General features: G+C 38.7%; 1 protein-coding gene across 1 annotated transcript in view; it reads left to right on the top strand.

The window, feature by feature from the left end:
• The window catches only part of SORBS2 (sorbin and SH3 domain containing 2), a 147081-nt gene that overhangs the window by 13648 nt on the left and 115003 nt on the right, over window positions 1–18430 (top strand). Inside the window, exon 2 of the mRNA XM_009330659.1 lies at window positions 12995–13059. The gene's annotated coding sequence lies outside the window, so the exon portion shown is untranslated. The remainder of the gene's footprint in view (window positions 1–12994; window positions 13060–18430) is intronic.

The following is an 18430-nucleotide window of genomic DNA, read 5'->3' on the forward strand; positions in this document are numbered from 1 at the left end:
TACCCCCACCCCTCCCACCCCACCCCCCATGCCTGCAGCACAGCAGGCCAGCTTTAATCTTGATTGAATTTACTTTTCTGAAAATAAGGGGGTTTTAACCTTATGGTGGACATGGTATCTCATCTCTGAAGGAATTTGTCAGATGCTTCAGGGATACTTGGATGAATAGAGACACAGTTGCAGTTTACCAGATTTTGTCAGGTAAAGCTTTCAATTGCTTGATTCTTACAGGTGCGGTATTCCGATTTTCTGCCGTGTTTGTGTATTGTGCTGTGGGTATCCTGATACTCAGTCTAGAAAACCTGACTCTATATTAGTCAATATTTATTTTTCAACAGTATTCCCTTTCACATTGACAGATACTTAATACTGGGAATTAAAATAGTCTTTGTGGGGAATTTGTTCTGTTTTGACCAGGCAGCATACTTGAACTCCTTCCTTACTGCTAACTCTGCAACTTAATTTCAAGTTACCTTTTAAATTGGACCTTATTTGGTAACTTGTTAGGTTTCTTGTTACTGTATTTTAGAGATTGGGAGTAGCTTTAATGCAGCAATGACGCATCTTCAGCCAATACCAATGATGAAAATGGTTTTTAAAACTGTTACTGTTTTGTGCTTCGTACTGCCCTTTTCATACAGAGCATAGTGTTTGTCATAGATGGACAGACCATTCTTATTTGGAAGTGCCAGGTGGATTTTTCTTCTGAGTATGGCTGAGTAATGTAATTTGTCCCTGTTCCTAATGTCAGAATTTGTTTAAATACCTTCATTCACCTATGTGTCCATTTCCCAATCTCCTCCTTTTGCTGTTAGAGAGCAGTAGGAATACTGCTGAAGTCAGTGTCTAGAGCAGCATAAAGGTTGTATAGCTAAGAGCAGAATTTGTCACCTTTCTTTATTACTGTTTGTTTGAAGCTGCAAGCTACAGAGAATTATATTAGAAAAAAAATTATTAGAATATTCTGGCAGGAGATGGTATCATTTGGAATATTAAAGAAAACTGTCTTTCAAAATTATTCAGTGCTATATCACTGTGTGAAGCAACTTAGGTGGCTAATCAGTTGTCCTTCCTAGGCTTCCTTAGCTTGCCAGCTCTTCAGAAGGATAAAGTCCTTCTGACCTAGACAGAAATACTAGGTTGACAGCTGATACCAAGGTCTCAGACAAGCTCGTCTGACTAGTTGTTTGTTTTCAGTGGTGTAATTAAGCACCTTAGGCTAGAGATATGGTGAACTCTTAGCCTTTGAAAACAACTGGCTTGAAGTCCATATGAACTGCAGGCTAACCATCCCCGCATTTTCACGGTCATTTTTGAGTCAGTATAACACTCATCTAACTGAACATGTATATGCAAAAACAGGTGTTAGTTTTTGGTCTTAGTTGCAGGATTAGACCTCGTTTGGACCAGTAGATGGGTCCAACTCACCCCACATCGAGTGATCAGTAGACCTGGCATGGGGGAAGCAGAAGTGACGGGGAAAGGAGATGCACCTTTCCTGTGGTGAAGGCAGGATCCTAGATCGAGTTGAACCAACTTTAGAACTGGGTGACTTGTCCTTGGTAGCCTTTGTAGGAAATGGGAAAATAACTATTTTGTTCACAACCTTCGCACTTAATATACCCTCGTAGTTTCAGATCAGTAGTCTTAACCATGTGTATACACCATAGAGTGTTCATCGTAAGAATCCTCAGAGATGCACAGTTTAACAGGATATGCTTCCTGAGGAATAAAAATTAGATTCCAGTAGCATTTTTTAAATACTTCATACTGTTAACTTTTACAGCAGAAGATAAGGGTGGTATTAACAAATGATAATTCTAGCCTACTCGGGCTGTTCTTGGTGGCCACTTTAATGTGTGAAAGAACAATGTTGTCAAAGGGCCAGGCAGGTTCTGATGTTTGCCCGTGGTTGCCCTCTGAAGAAAGCTTTGCTGGTCTCTTTCCACAGGCAGGGACAAAACTTGAGGAAACTAGCTGTCCTCACCAAAAGTTAGACAGAGTTACTTCCCTTCATGCCACTGTGTGGCCCACACAAACCTTTTTTTCCCTTTACGTCAGAAAGAACAGAAGGCTTGAAGATACAAATAAATCACTGTTTTGTGGTATATGCTGCCATGGCTGTCATGCAGAAAATACCATGTTTGCCTGGGCCCAAGCAACCATGTGAAGTTAAAATATGCAATATGAAACCTCCTTGCACCTATGCAAAACGGTTTTCTTGTATGTTTTACTATCTGGACATCTTTACTACTTGGACATCTTCAATCTGAGAGGCTTTTTTTACACTGTGGGGCAGGGTACTGCATGAGGTGCTTCGTGGCTGGCACATGGATCTGCAGCCGTAGTGGTGGGACCTGCCTTACCCCTCCATTTGCACATGTCTGGATGACGTGGGGACCAGAGCATTTCATGGAGAATATGCCCCATGCTGTAGAGACACAGCAACTTGGAGGCCAGGCTCTTCACTTTTCTTGAGCTATGGAATCCCTCTCACCTGAAGTCATTAATGACTTTCAATTAGTCCTAGAGTGTTTGGTTGGGGTTTTTTTAAAAAAGAAGTCTGTTACAAGGTTATACTTTATTTTTCTCTCCTGCCAAAGCTGTATCTGAATCTTCCCCTTTCCCCCAAATTTTTCACTCATGTTTCAAAAGTAATCATTCGTAACGTTGTTGGAAGTTTTATCAATAAAAGCTGGTTTTGCACAGTGTAGCTGCTTGTGCAATGCTTTGAATGCAGCTCATTTCAGTGATAAGTTTATAACCTGTTTTCATAAAAAGTTATGTTACACCAGTTAAGAAGGTGATGAACTCTAGCACTGGGATTAGAATGACTGGGAAGGCAGACACCTCTTCAGTAGTTCTCCTGCCAAAATGAGTCCATTATTTAACTATATCTTTTTTTCTTCCGCTGGGAGAATTTTTTTCCCAAAGGACTGTATTTAAGGAGATATACAGTAAGTTGGTTTTATATAGGGTGCATAGATTCCTTTGTTCTCTTCAGATGGGATCTGGTTGGGTGCTGATGACCTCTACTGCTTGACCTACACATAAATAAAATCATCAGCACAACTCCTTTCTCTCTTTCAGCACAGGCAGCACAAGAGCAAGAGCAGTGTACAGATAAAAGCAGTCCTGAGGTACAGGATTACAGAAAGTCAATAAAAACACTGGAGTAAGTAGAGAAGTCTCCCAAGTAAACCGCATCTTCCCACGTTGTTGAAGTGCTCTGGTTTTTCTGCTGTAATTGTAAATTAAGAGTGATCAAAGCAGTCCCGAGGTACAGGATTACAAAAAGTCAATAAAAATACACTGGAGTAAGTAGAGAAGTCTCCCAAATAAACCGCATCTTCCCACATTGTTGAAGTGCCCTGGTTTTTCTGCTGTAATTGTAAATTAAGAGTGATCACCATGATTGTGTTTAATATGAAGTGCCTTCTTTAAGCCGCTCACCTGAACTCTGAGTGAACTAATATGATGGAAGAAAACCTGGTCTAGACAGTCATTTTACATCACTGTGCATTAAAAATTAGTAGACATGTGGTAAGCAACGGGATATTCATCACTCTAGGTAACAGATGATTGTCAGCTTTCCCAGTCCCCTGAGTGGAGATAAGTATGCATTTATTCTTCTGTCAAGGCAACTGTATACTACCCCCTATACTAGGTTAGCTACAAGGCTGCTATTTAGTCCTAGATGTGGTCATTCTCATGCTGCTTCCTTAACAACAAAGTTTTAGCCAGCTTTTGTAGCAAATCATGAAATAGTTATGCAAAAACAGTCTTTAGCTGTATAGTTTCTTGATATATAGCTCACTAATGCAATAGTAGGTTAGCCATTGTTTAAAAAAAAAAAATCACCACCATGCCTTCTACCACCCTAAAAACCAGAACGGGTTAAATATGAAATTAAAAAAACAGAGATAGCAGTATGTTTCAAATCCCAAATTGAATTTTACTATGCAGCAAAAACTGGAGAACAAACAGATCCAAATTACTGTTTTGATAATTTTGCACTGGAGTTTTAAAAATCAAGAGTGTTCCTAGAATATAAAATAGCCATAGCTTATGTGTACTTTTTGGAATCCCTTACACAAATCGGGTACATCTCAAGTTTTACTATACTTTAGCATGTTTATTAAACATTGAAGTGACTTCATATATTGACTTCACGAATCATCTTTAAAGTAGTGTCAGATACTGAAAATCAAAACTTTTTAGACTTGCACTATGCATGCTGAATTTGCTTATTGACGTCAATTGTAGTAGTGTTTTCTGCTGCAGGCTTCAATCCTGGTGAGTTTAGAAACTTCGGATGCAATAAGTAGGAAATCTGGCATGTTCTGCAGTAGGTGAAAGACTTAACATGAGCAACGACAGAAGAAAACATATACTGAAAATGTATTAACAATGTAAAACATCTGAAAACCAGCAAAGTAGAAGCAATTTGGCAGTGTTGCTTTTGTTAAATCACAATACGGTACTGAAGATAGTGAAGGGAATTCCTGCAGTGTTGTTCCTGCTTGTTTCTGCTAAGTTCTGCACAGGACAGTATCCGTGCTGATTTGTACCCCGTCAGGATCTCGGGTGCATCTGGCAAGAGGGGATAGGCTCAGAGTTCATTGTGAAATCAGGCTGTTAATAGTTGTTGTTGGGGGGGGGAGGGTTAGTGAAAACTAGCTTTAATTTTCAATTTTGGGGAGCAAAGAAAAAAAAATTGCAACTCTATAGTGTAGACACCTACCTTGTGACTATCCTAGGTGAGGCCTGTTTTCTTACATGTTCTGGCATATAAACACCTACGCTATTGTCCAAGAGATTGTCTCAGCCATTCTCTTCAAAAAAGGCTCATAAAATTAAAGATTTATTTTTTGTTAGATCCTGTGTCTTAAAGGCTGAAAATTAATTATATGCCTCCCTTCCTCATCTTGGTTTTATAAGTACTAATAATTACTTTCATTACTTTTTTTTTTAATACCTTATTTCATGTGTCAAGTGCGGCAGCTCTACTGATGTTGTAATAGCTTCTACCTTATGAATTCCTTTTTATTAGAGAATGTTTTTTTTCAGATTGTTACCATTTATTAGCAAAACACCTTCCCGTATGAATTTCAGTGGTTATGCTTGTGTTCTGAGCTCTTGTTCATATCAGAATTCACAGCTCTGAAAGCTACACCACATCTTGGATGTGTAGTCCTACTACAGTTGAGCTGCACGTACACAAAATAACCATATAGCCTGCGCTCGAAGAGGCAAATGCATATGGATTCTCCTACGCAATGCAAGCTAGCTTAGCATTTACCCATTTGCAGCGTTCCTGTCAGAAGATTACTAGCAAAACCAGCAATGCACTGGATTACTGTTAAAAACAACAGTCTATCAGGGAAAGTGGAATAGGGAGGTAGATGCTGTCATTGTGAAATATTTTTTACTGTCTGTTAGAAAAGTACAGGTGTTCAGGGCGAACTAAGGCCAAGACTTTAAATTCTCCTAAAGGAAATCTTCTGGCAGTACTTAAGTGATGTAGGAACTTGAAACCTATCATATTAATCCTTCAAAGAAATGTAAACTCTTCAAGAATCAGATTATAATGATAATATGCATTCAGGCTTGGGGCAGATGCACAGTAGGAATTTCAAAAGCATTAAAGCCTTGTTGTGGTTTAACCCCAGTCAGCAACTAGGCACCACACAGCCGCTCGCTCACCCTCCCCCCAGGTGGGATGGGGGAGAGAATTGGAAGGGCAAAAGTAAGAAAACTCATGGGTTGAGATAAGAACAGTTTAATAATTGAAAAAAATAGAATAATAAATTGTAATGGAAAGTAAAACAATGAGAGAGAGAGAGGAACAAAACCCAGGAAGGAAAAATCAAACAAACAAAAACAAAGAGGTGATGCAACCGCCCGCTAACAATGCCCAGCCAGTCCCCGGAGCAGCAATCGCTGCCCCCCAGCCGACTCCCCCCAGCATATATACTGAGCATGACATCGTATGGTATGGAATATCCCTTTGGCCAGTTTGGGTCAGCTGTCCTGGCTGTGCCCCCTCCCAGCTTCTTGTGCACCTCCTCGCTGGCAGACTATAGGAAGCTGAAAAGTCCTTGACTCAGTATAAACACTGCTTAGCAGCAACTAAAATATTGATGTGTTATCAACATTATTCTTGTGCTAAATCCAAAACACAGCACTGTACCAGCTCCTAGGAAGAAAATTAACTCTATCCCAGCTGAAATCAGGACAAGCCTGTAACTTAAACCATTGCAATGAGTGAAGATGCTTCTTGAAAAGGGACTGAGAATCCCATGAAGTAATGGTTTTAAAATTGTACACCTGAAATTCAGTATTTAAGCAAGACTCAGGCTGGACCCACTGAACTTTAGGCTCTTCACTAATGTGCCAGAATTGGGATTCTATACGTAATCAACAGCAGCTCAGTCAGAAGGAAATTTGATCTGGAATGGGCTTAATCACTCCTTGGAACTGCCTATATGGCTTGCTCAAGTAAATAGGAGTTCCTAAGGAAATGATTCAAGTTTAAATAAGTGCAATGATTCTAGCCCTTAGTCTGTGTTGCCATCTTTTGTCATTTTGTGCACAAGTGTCTAATTCTGTCCCACAAAGTCTCGCTTCTGTATCTCCTGGTATTGATAATTTCAGCTTTGTGTAGATATTCCAGTTGTCCCCTAATCAGAAGTTAGGTTAGCTTCAAGTAGAGGAGATACAGTATTTCATTTTAATTTCTTTTTAAATTTTTATTTTTAAGTTTTTTAACTGCCTTTGCCTAAATAGCTGATATTGGCAATACTGCTCAAATGTACTGTTTCTGGAATTGCTAGATGCATGCATTAAAATAAATTAGAACTCCTGCAGGTGTCTGATGAAACAATCTAGACTGTTCAGTTTAAACTAGTTTTAAGCACCCATTCTTGCCAGTATTACTTTACGTAAGTGATTTAGGTTCTAATTTTCATCTATGGGCTCAGCTTGTTTGCCTCTGATTTTCTTCCTTGGTTGGCTGGAGAAAAATGTGCGAAATGTACCCACTTGGAAGGGTACAGGATTGAGTGCCCAAAATAAAAGTTCTCTCAGGCAGCACTAGAAGTCATGGAAGCATACGATGCTTCTCCCCTGGCATGACACCACTATGGAGTGTGTCTCAGGGGAAACCCTTTATCTAGGCAAGCTTGCAAATCCCTTCTGTGCTGGGGCCACCAACCAGTGCCAATTAAGATGCCAATTCTTTTTTTGATAGCTAGGAAATAAACTGTGTACAGACGAATACATTGCACAATTTGAAAAATTATGAATACTTTTAAGTGGGGAAGGCATCAGTAATCGTTCAAAACGAAAGGTTCTGAACCTGAGTGTGAGGTGTAAAATAACAGCAAAGGAACAGCTGTGAAATTAGCTTAATACGTGACAGAATACTTTACTTGCTCCAATATATTTGACTTCAGGGTGCCAGAGCCGTCCCTGGTAGGTGTTTAAAGCAGTATGTTAACAATTCTTTTGATAGAAGAGAGAGCTTCAGGCCTTGGAATGTCTTTCCCCACTGCCACCTCCACCAAGCAGTGCTGGCTACCCTAAATCCTGTGTGCCTGGCTTGGTTGAATGAACTTTCTAGTCCTAATGGTAACCTTCCTACTCCTAAGGGAAACAGATGAATTTTCACAAAGCTAGAACAAAGCTTTTAATTTAAAAAAAAAAAAGTTATGGAATGTTCTGTTTTTAAAGAAAATTCAAAAATCTTATTTATGCAATGGTAGAAGTCCTTAAAAAGAAAAACTCCCTAATTTCCTAATTAAACAGAACACTGAAAATTGCAAGTGAGTGCTAAAATAACCATGCAAACTCCAAAATTTCTTCCTTAATTAAAAAAATAACCTGGCAAAACAGCTGAAAGTAACAAGCTATCTCTTCAGTTGTAAATGTGTAACCAAGTATAGAATATGTTGAGAAATTATTTTATGTATGAATACTTAGATTTCACTCCAAGTGGCCCAAGGGTGCTGAACGGCCTTTGGTTATCAGTTACAGTTTTTTGATAACAGGGGTGTATCTAATGCAGTCTTCTGGAAAGCAACACAGTTTGCTAACTGATTTTCCCCTTTTAGAATCTCTTGATAGAGAAAACACATTTTTTCCATGTTCGCTTATCTTTAAACAGAAATCACACCAGATTCTCAGAATTTTGCTTTTAAGTCAAGTGTTGTGATAAAAAAGTCTCTTGTTGATCTGCAGCAGCATCTCAGAAGCAGAGAAAATCATTAGGTTTAATTAGGATCAAATATTTATTAAGCACTGCTAGATGAATTGAGTGTATTCAGTAATGGAGAAATTGTTTGTGGGTAATGTGCTGTAGTAGTAACATATGAGGCATGCATGACTGAATAAATCTGCACAGAGATTTTTTTCCTTGTGGATTGTTTTTCATCTAGAGTAGAAGTTTTATTTACATAGTATATCATTTTTCCATCATTCTTAGATATCTGAATCAAAATTTATTTTGAAAACTATCCTGTTAAATTGATAGATTAAGGTGCCTAAGAGTATTGTATCTCCTCATACATTCTTAAGTATCATTTTTCACCTGTAGTAAATGCAAGTGTGGGGAAATCGGTGAGATGATGAGAAATGGGTTTACCCATGAAGAGCTTGTGTGCTGCATTTTTAGTGTCCAAGTATAGTAGTCTGTGATAATGAACCAAACAAGAAGCATCTCAGAACCCAGGTAAGAAAACTAAATATGAATTATAGCCTAGGCTTTTTGTATTATAGCCTATTGGCTAAATTCTGTCCCTTATTGTTAAGACATGTTTCTTGTTGATTTACTAGAAATCAGTCACTCTTGAGAATAAAACTTTGTTCTGTAACTTCAAGATGTGACCTTGAATGTTTACAACAAACTCTGTTGTTCTCTACTTACTGAGGGCTGGAACTATCGCTCTAGTTCAGAATTGTCTCATTTTCAAGCTACATTGCTTTGTTGCATCTTTAGTAGAGACAAATAGATAAAATCAAGTGTAGAAGAACCAAATGGTATGGATAAGCTGAATGGAGGAAATGCTTCAGCCAGCAGTGGTCTGGACATACTCATCAGCTGTGTAACATTCTCTAGATGGATGTCAAAGCTTTACCTATGTTACGAGATTTCAGAAGGAAGAATTGCAGTCAATTTTTTGTGTCGAGTCTTAGTTCTATAATAGTATCTCTAGGTTCGTAACAGTGAGCAGTGATCATAGGGCAATCTGACTTCTTTTTAAAAAGAAATTTCAAAATTAGGGCTGACCTTTTCCAAAAATCAAGAAGCACTGCTCAAGGGGAATTGGTTTCTGTGCTTAGTCTCCAAACCCCAAAGAAATTATCTTTGCAAACTAATGAAGATAAAATTAAGCATTGTAGCCTGTGGTACCCCCTTCAAAGCTTTAAGTGTAAATGGAAGGGTTGGAATTAGGACAGCTATTTTCTGGCTATATTTTTCTAATGGTGCTTAGTATACTACTGAAGCTATAGAAAGCAGTTGTTTCTGTCCCTCGAAAATTGTTGAGGAACAGTGGAAGGAGAAAGCTGTTTGAGAGTGGCCTGATGGCTGTGAGTGCAGCGTGTTGATGGCATTTCAGTTTCAGTATCTTAGTAATCATTAAAAAGGTAATGGGTTAGTTTCATCCCTGCTAGTAGAGTGATGAGTTCAAAAACTAGAGGATCCACACATGAAAGACACTGAAGTGCTAGCTGTTAAGATCTTCTCTGGGTAACACCTATGTTTGTCAACAACACCCACACTGATCAGTGCTTGTGATCCCAACAGCAGCCCTGTTCAGCATTTAAGTGAAGAGTGAGAAGATACTGCAGTTTTTCAAGTTTAATAAGGGCACTGTAATGTAAGTGCTACCTTTGGATGGACCAATGCATACAAACCCTTAGATGTTTTCTCACTGGGTAAATGCTTTGTGTGGTCTGTTTGTGACACCAGCCTAGCTGTTCGCATTCAGATTCCCCAAACTCATGCAACCTGGTAACTAATTTAGCACAAGGATAGGCATAATATTAACACAAGATGATTGTAAGCAAGCCAGAATAAAAGTGCTTGGCAGTGTTAAAGTCACTGAGGATACTTTATGTTAACTAGGTATTCCAGGTGCTCAAGAAACCCCAACCCAAGTTTTTGTGTAGTGCTTTTCATCCTGTTGTGTCTGATTCCTGAGTGCTTTCCAGTTAATTGCATTAACTTTCTCCTAGTGTACTAGGCTAGTGGCATTAAGACCTCCTCAGAATGAAACCAGGTCAAATAAGGTAATTGCTAAAGAAAAAATGGGTGTGGGAAATTTTTTGTGGCTCTTGAGGGAAAGATATTTCCAAGAAGTGTTTTGTCACAGAATGGGAATGTTTTTACAAGTTTTATACAAACATTATTCTACTTGGCAAACTCTACCTGAGATACAGCAGATACCTGCTTTGTAACTTAGTAGTGATGCCACTCAAAACAGGGTTTGGGAGTTTGTCGAGGAGACAAACTAAGAAAATGCAGAAGCTGCATGAGTGCTGGTAGTAGGGGTAGAGATTTGTGTGTGGAAATTTTCATTATATCTAGGGATAGCATTTGGGAAATACAAAATAGCAGTTACTCAGAAGCTTGCCACCTCTTCCAAGCCTAGGCAAATATTTCATGGTTTCTGGTGTCATAGTCAAGATTTACGGCCAAAAGGTGCAGAAACAGGAATTCATTCATAGAATCATAGAATGGTTTGGGTTGGAAGGTCATCTAGATGACCTTTAAAGGTCATCTAGTCCAACCCCCCTGCTGTGGGCAGGGACACCTTCCACTATATCAGGTTGTTCAAAGCCCCATTCAACCTGACCTTGAATGTTTCCAGGGATGGGGCATCTTCAACCTCTCTGGGCAACCTGTTCCAGTGTTTCACCACCCTCAGCATAAAAAATTTCTTCTTTATATCTAGTGTGAATCTACCCTGTTTTAGTTTAAAACCATTACCCCTTGTCCTATTGCAACAGACTCTACTAAAAAGTCTGCCCCCTTCTTTCTTATAAGCCCCCTTTAAGTACTGAAAGGCTGCCACCAGGTCTCTCCAGAGCCTTCTCTTCTGCAGGCTAAACAACCCCAACTCCCTCAGCCTGTCCTCATATGAGAGGTGTTCCATCCCTCTGATCATTGTTGTGGCCCTCCTCTGGGTACCCACTCCAACAGGTCCATGTCTTTCCTGTGCTGAGGGCTCCAGAGCTGGACGCAGTACTCCAGGTGGGGTCTCACCAGAGCAGAGGGGCAGAACCACACCCCTTGACCTGCTGGCCATGCTTCTTTTTATGCAGCCCATATTGTTAGTCTGTCAATGTTTTAAGTTCAGTCAAAACAGGTCAGTGCAAAGCCTGTTGCTTTTTACAAGTAATGGCAAGAATTTTATTTACTGAGCTACTCTGGACCTGGCAAGACAGGCATAGAAATGTGAAGTTTCCTGTGGCTTGTCTACCATCTTCAGTTTTGGGATGAAGGACCTATTAGGAGATGCCTCAAATCTGAGAATTTCTTGTGTGCGTCTGGAAGCTACTCCTTTTGGAGCTGCTGGTTGCTTAATGCTATGTACAGACAGATTCCCTTCCCTTTCGTGTTTACCAAAGTGACTCTCATGAGAGACTTCCTTTGTTGAGTATGTTTGTTATTGATTTCCTAATTCCTTCTTATCAACACTTGGTTATGAAGCCTCCAGTTCTCTCAGTGGTTTTGGAAACAGTTCATTTCTAATTAATCTTTCAACTGAAACTTGTTCTCTTTATAGCAAACTTCAGATTGCTGTGATCAGCAAGAAGATCGCTGTTCAGGACAGTAGTTCTGAGGGAAGCTTAGTTACAGACCTTATACACTTACTTTTAAAGCTGACTTACAGGATGCCATACTGTATTGACCTTTAAAGAGAATTTAAGTTAAAGATATACAATTTTTACCAAGGAGAAAAAAAAATACAAAATACTATCCAAAAAGAACTTTTAAGTAGAATTATGTACAGGTAAATAACACTGAGATTGTTGTTATGGTGAAAGTGCCCTTTAGTAGATAATAGTAATGTTTTCTTTCACCATTTTAAAAAAAAAAAAAAACAACCAAAACCCAAAAAACAAACGTACTGGAACCGCACAGTCTGTCAAACAAATACTATATGCCTATGTAAAATTAAGAGGAATTGCTTCTCCACATTTGTGAACATACTTTTCTCTCTTCTATGTGGGAAGAGTCTGTGTTAAAAGTTTCTGATGCTGCAGCCTTAGGACCAGAAAAATGTGAGAACTAAGACCTCTGTAGAACTGAAAGAAGACTTGTCAATTTTTTCTGCAGGAATGTCTTTTCGTTTAGAAATACAGACTTAATATCATCACTGCCCAACAGCTGCTGCTTAAAAACTCCACACTGAGGACAGCAGCTGAACTACTCACACTGTAGACTAAATTGGAATAAGCGTGTCTGATGAGCATCTGAGAATGATAGCTGGAAGGCAAAACTCATGACAGCTGGACCAGTGAATATAAAGACACTCATGCTTAGTGTTCTGCAAAGACCAGCACTTGAGGTCCTGGTGAGTAGATAAGGAATCATAGAAGCGTACAGAATGTTTGTCAAGACACGGGATGCATTTTCAAAGATGGCCTATAATTATACGCACCATTTCATGTATGTGATACTAATTGCATACATAATTTCTGGCATGCTGGTCCTCATGTTTACCCAAGTATGGAATTTACATGTGACTTTTCTTTGTGTGTATGCAAATTTTATCACTTACTTCAACACACAATCGTCTGAAAAACAGTGAGGGCACATTGTTGTTTGTAGCAGGGTGTACTCGTCTATGAGCTGGGTCAAGGCTGTCCCAAAAGCATACCCAACTATAACAACCTGGGAAGGGTATGTGTTTTGGTTATGAAAGAAATTATTGGACAAAATACGGTGGTCAAACCATAATGTTTTAAATTATTTTTTTCTCAGTTCTTGTGTATTCCAGAAAGAGTATCTCAGATACTGCATTGATTTAAAGCAGATTCTTCAACTAGGTATTGGTAATATTCTGTACAACTCAGTGTGGCTAATGAAGCACTGCATGCTACCTTTGGGGCTATAGCTATGGCTTAGCGTAAAAATATGACCTTGACATGCTTTGAGCTGCACAATGAACTAGTCGATAGGAAATGACTATGGTTTGTAATCCTATATAGTCACAGAGACATTATGTTCCTAAACACAAAGAGAAATAAAAGCTGAAGAGTAAAGTGACTTACTATTCTTAAAATGTCCAAGTAAACAGTACATTTCCATTTGCTACTGTACAAAATACCCTTTGTTGGCAAGTTACATATACATTGAGATGATCGGACAGTCCTTTGAAGTGATTAATGGAATAGACTGAATCATATGCTAGATATTCTTGTAAGACTTGATTCTGGCAAGATACAGTTTGGTTGAAATGCCTTTTACCTTTGTGGGATAACTTCCTGGTCATCTCAAAGGAAGCTGCTTCAAATTTGGGGGAAAAGAGCAACTTTGATGTTAAAAATTGAGGCCTATATCTGTCGTAGTTTTGTTCATAATTTACAATAAACAATGGGAATAACTCTGGAGTAGTGCATTAACTTTTTATTTCTGTTTTTCTTGTGAAATTGCTGACTCATTGTAAAACTTTAAAACTTTGAAACAGTCTTTTTACAAGTTCAGTTCTGAGATACTTTTGCAAATCATATGGATAGTTTTGAAATAGAATATATTGATCTTTAAGTATGCCTCTGTTGCAGGAATGACAGGGTAATACATTAATTGTGATGGAAATATGTCATTTTAAACAAAATTCTTGACACCACAGTATGGTTTATAGCTGAATTAACTTTAAACTCTTAGCACTCAAAAGTTATATAGGTCAAGAAGGTAAAGACAATAGACTTTTTTAAACACTTGCCTCTATTTACATGCCTCCCTTCAGTTTGTGTCAATGATTTTGATTCTTAATCTCCTTTTCAAACTAGTAGATCAGTCAAAAAAAAAAAATCCAGAGGTCAAATCTTTCTCTGTGTGTTTCTTGTCTCCATTTCAGAATTGAATGTGTATTTTGACCTTAGCCATGCTGTTAGTTGAGATCTTGGAGTTTGTTACAGTAATAGGTAATGTCTGTGGGTTTTGCTGCTGTTTTGAGTGTGTTACTCCTCACTGCCTTCTGGGTGGAAGCTTTAGGTCTGTGCTTTTTCTTGGCAGACACTGGTTTTAACTCTTCTGCCCAACTGGATGCGTTTGAGGAGCTCTCAGAGACAACTGTTGAGCATGTGTAGACTTCTGTTACTTTCCCAGAGAGTGCTACAGCAGCACAGCTCTACCAAGGCTCTTATTATACTACTGCACTTATATCCCATTATGTGAAGTTAAATATGTTCTTAAATGTTTCCTGGTCTCAATAGGGTGCAAAGCTAGCCCGAGAATATACAAATCTGCCCAAAATCTCTACAGGCCTCTTCATCAGCTCTTTCCTCAGTCTTCATTTTGTCTTAGATAAGGCTTGATGTCTGGTATCCCCCTTTTATAACAATCTGCCTTTTCCAATGTGTGATGTCATTCACTCTTTAGCAAACTTTTTACTGATTCTCCTCTTTCTGAGATCTTTTTTCTAAAAAAGAAAAGAGAGGTTAATGCTGAGTTTAACCATCCCATGAGATTTGATTGCTCTCACCTGAGTGGGAGCCATCAAGTGTTAGTGATTGTGTGTTGTCCCTGGTCTGGAAGATATATGACATGTTAACTCATTCTGTGCTGTAAAAGTGTTAAAACCTCAGAGTTCATAATTATATCCAGAGATTTCCCTAAGGTGGTTGGAGAGTTTTAGGTTTTTTTCTCCGATGCTATGCTACATGTGTCTTTGTCTTCCGAATAAAAATACCACGTACATCATAACAGCTAAATCATGACCATGGTCCTGATCTTTCAGGCAAGTCTGATGTTGGTATGCTGCGTATAGATTTATTACACTGCTTATATGCAAGTTTCCCTCAGAAAATATTTATACATGTTTTATATACTTAGAATTACAGGATGCATGTTGATGCTGCAGTCATATAGAATCATAGAATCATTAGGTTGGAAAGGACCTCTAAGATCATCAAGTCCAACCATTAATCTAGCACTGCCAAGTCCACCTCATAAGACTTGTTCTCCAGACCCCTCACCAGCTCTGTTGCCCTTCTCTGGACACACTCCAGCACCTCGACGTCCTTCTTGTAGTGACGGGCCCAAAACTGAACACAGTACTCGAGGTGCGGCCTCACCAGTGCCGAGTACAAGGGGATGATCACTTCCCTAGTGCTGCTGGCCACACTATTTCTGATACAAGCCAGGATGCCATTGGCCTTCTTGGCCACCTGGGCACACTGCCAGCTGATATTCAGCTGGCTGTCAACCAGCACCCCCAGGTCCTTTTCTGACAGGCAGCTTTCCGGCCACTCTTCCCCAAGCCTGTAGCGTTGCATGGGGTTGTTGTGACCCAAGTGCAGGACCTGGCACTTAGCCTTGTTGAATCTCAATATAGTTAGCTACACTGAATATTGCATGTAGTTGTTAAACACAGACTAGTTTCATTTATACTGTTTTAAGGAGTCCAAATTCAAAACCCTAAGATGAAATCTCACTGTTATGAATCCATGGAAGCATCCATGTTTGTTCACATTCCCACACATTTTGGTGTTTCTGCTGTATGCAGGGAGATACATAGTTTTCCCTGGCTTCAAAAAGTCATGCGGTGCAAGAAGATAGGTGAGCTGTGGATTTTGTTTGTTTTAAAAACACTTGTCCAAACTCATAGTTTTGCCTTTGATTCTACAATCTTAGTAAAGAATTTGGCTAGACATTGAACATGTGCATTTTTAGCCTTAAAGAAAAATATAAATAAAGATAAAAAGGAGCTCTACAATTTAGTTATGACACGTTTGCATGCTTTTTTCTCTTAGGTTGCTCTGACTGTTTAGGGTACAGAGACACTCTTCCCTGTATGACATAGGCCAAACTGCTTCCAAAACGTTATAGAGCCAGGGTCCAAGTCACTACTGCCATAATTTACTTCAGCATAGAAATCCAGCCTCTGCTGTATTCTATAGGGAACCTAGATGGGACAGTGAGCTTGAAATTTCTGAAATTTCATAAGGGCCTATGGAAGAAAAGTGTATGTGCAATGAGGATTCAGATACCTGAACAAGCAGTGCAGAATTGTGCTAGTTCTAGAACAGTCAACATGTAAACATGGCACCATACCTGAGCTAGTAAGATATGCTTGGGTAAAATGTTGGAGCTATGCTACTCTTAGGATTAAATTATCTTTTGTGCTGTAGTATGCTTTAGAAACCTGGGAGTTTGAAGTCACACCAGCTTGAGGTTTCTATGCCATGGCAATTGCATGTTACAAACATACACTTGGAAAGCTGGATACACTAAACTCAGCAGTACAATTATTACATGTCTGGGTTCTTCAGGTGACTTGGAATCCCAGTCTAAAGGTTGTATCCCAGTACTGTTGTTTCTGTACTCACATGCTTGGCCTCACTAGGAATTCTGCAAGAAATTGGATAGCAGGTGCACATACATCTCTTGTTAAAGAGAATTTGCTTGTGCATGCTCTGTCTCATTAACAGACAGTACTGTATCTCTGTTACTATTAGTAAAATTTTAGTCAAATATTTGTCTGTTTACTCTTGTTGGCTATTGTGTTCTGAATTTGATTTTATTCAGCAGTTATTCAGTGGTCTGTGTATTTGTTCCCCTTGGTTTCTCTCTCAAGCATATCTGATATTCATGACCTTGATCAGTTATAGATAGCAGTACCAAAAGAAGATATATAAAAGCTCAAGCCACCCCCCCATAGTTTTAAAAGCTGACGCACAAGAAATTGTCCAATTCTTAACTTTACAGAGATGTTTTCCTTTTTTAAAATGAATAACCCTTTTTGTTTTGATTTCTCTTCTTTGAGCAGCTAGTGAAATACTTGTATGTGATACAAAAATACTAATATACAGAATGAGCTGTGTTTATGTGCTTTGTTCCCACAAATACTATATGCTGCACGTGATGCCATCATCTTGTTCTCTCAAGGGCTTGAGTTTTCCATCATCTATATTTCATAAGTCTTGTTACTTAACCCATTGCAGAGGTTAAAGGCAGGGGGGAGGGGGGGGTCTGTTCTTGCAGCCATCAGGATGCTTGCTCATCTCATGAAATGTATACGGCTCATTTTTTTTTAATTTGAAATAGCAGTCAACATACAGTTAAGTGTCTATACAGCATGGCATTTAAATGTATAACGAGAAATTGCTACATGTAAGATAGGAAGAACAAATTAAGAAGCTGCATAAAAGTGAATGTATCAACAAAATCTGACGTTTGGAATTTATCAAAGGCAGAGAATATTAAATCTTAGCAAGCCATCCCTGTTCAGCCCTGAGGTTTTGTCATCTTGTCATTGATGTTGCGAGTTTCTTGGTATTGCAGATACTTCATGTGTGAAATAAGGTGGGGGGAGGGTCTGAAGAAAATTATTTTTTTTGTCAGCTCTTCAAATGAGCCAGGCACCCTCATCTACATCTGCTCTCTTCTTTTCCTATTACCATAAATACAACCTTTAATGTACTTGATAAAGACACAAGTCAGGCAGAACCATGCAAACCCATAGCAAAGGGTTTTGTGTTTGAAACCTTTGGGCAAAAATATACTAATAAAAGAGTCTACATAGTATTTGATATAATTTGCCTTTATTTCCTTGTGTATGTTAAATGCTTCATTTCTAAAACTACTAATAGTTGTTTGTCAGCAGAGAATAGCTATAAACACATAAGTAGCCCACAATAGGCATAATGTCTGGCTTTAGAAACCATTTATTAAGCTGTGCCATGTGCCAAATGTTTAATAGCATTACAATAAATTACTAAATTTAATGCATAACATTTTAATTACTCTGAGAGGAAGACTGTTGCACCTTTCCGAATTCAGAGGTGCATTAGGCTTGGTTTAGGTTTTTTAATTGGTTCTATTTTGCAATAGATGCAAACAGTTTTTCAATATTAACATAATTTAATCTTTACCATAAGGCATGATCAGTAATGCTAGCTTCTTAAATTATTATTCTTTTTATTCAACTTGACAGCTAATTTGCAAGCTCCTTCCCCCCACCTCATGTGATGCTACAACTTTTAATATTCTGATGGCTGAATCCTCTGACTCCAGCTGGAAATGCAAATTTAATATGGTATCAACAGCATTCTTTTTCATAAGCAACCGTATTCTGTATATTAGGGGTCAAAGATATAAATGAGTTCTCATTTAATGCAAACAGGAAGAAAGAGAAAAGAAGCAAAGGAAAAATAATTTTGTGGTTCCACTAGGAATTTCTGTAAAGTATGACCA

The sequence above is a fragment of the Pygoscelis adeliae genome, unplaced genomic scaffold (genome assembly GCF_000699105.1).
Source record: "Pygoscelis adeliae isolate BGI_AS28 unplaced genomic scaffold, ASM69910v1 Scaffold167, whole genome shotgun sequence".
NCBI classification, from domain to species: domain Eukaryota; kingdom Metazoa; phylum Chordata; class Aves; order Sphenisciformes; family Spheniscidae; genus Pygoscelis; species Pygoscelis adeliae.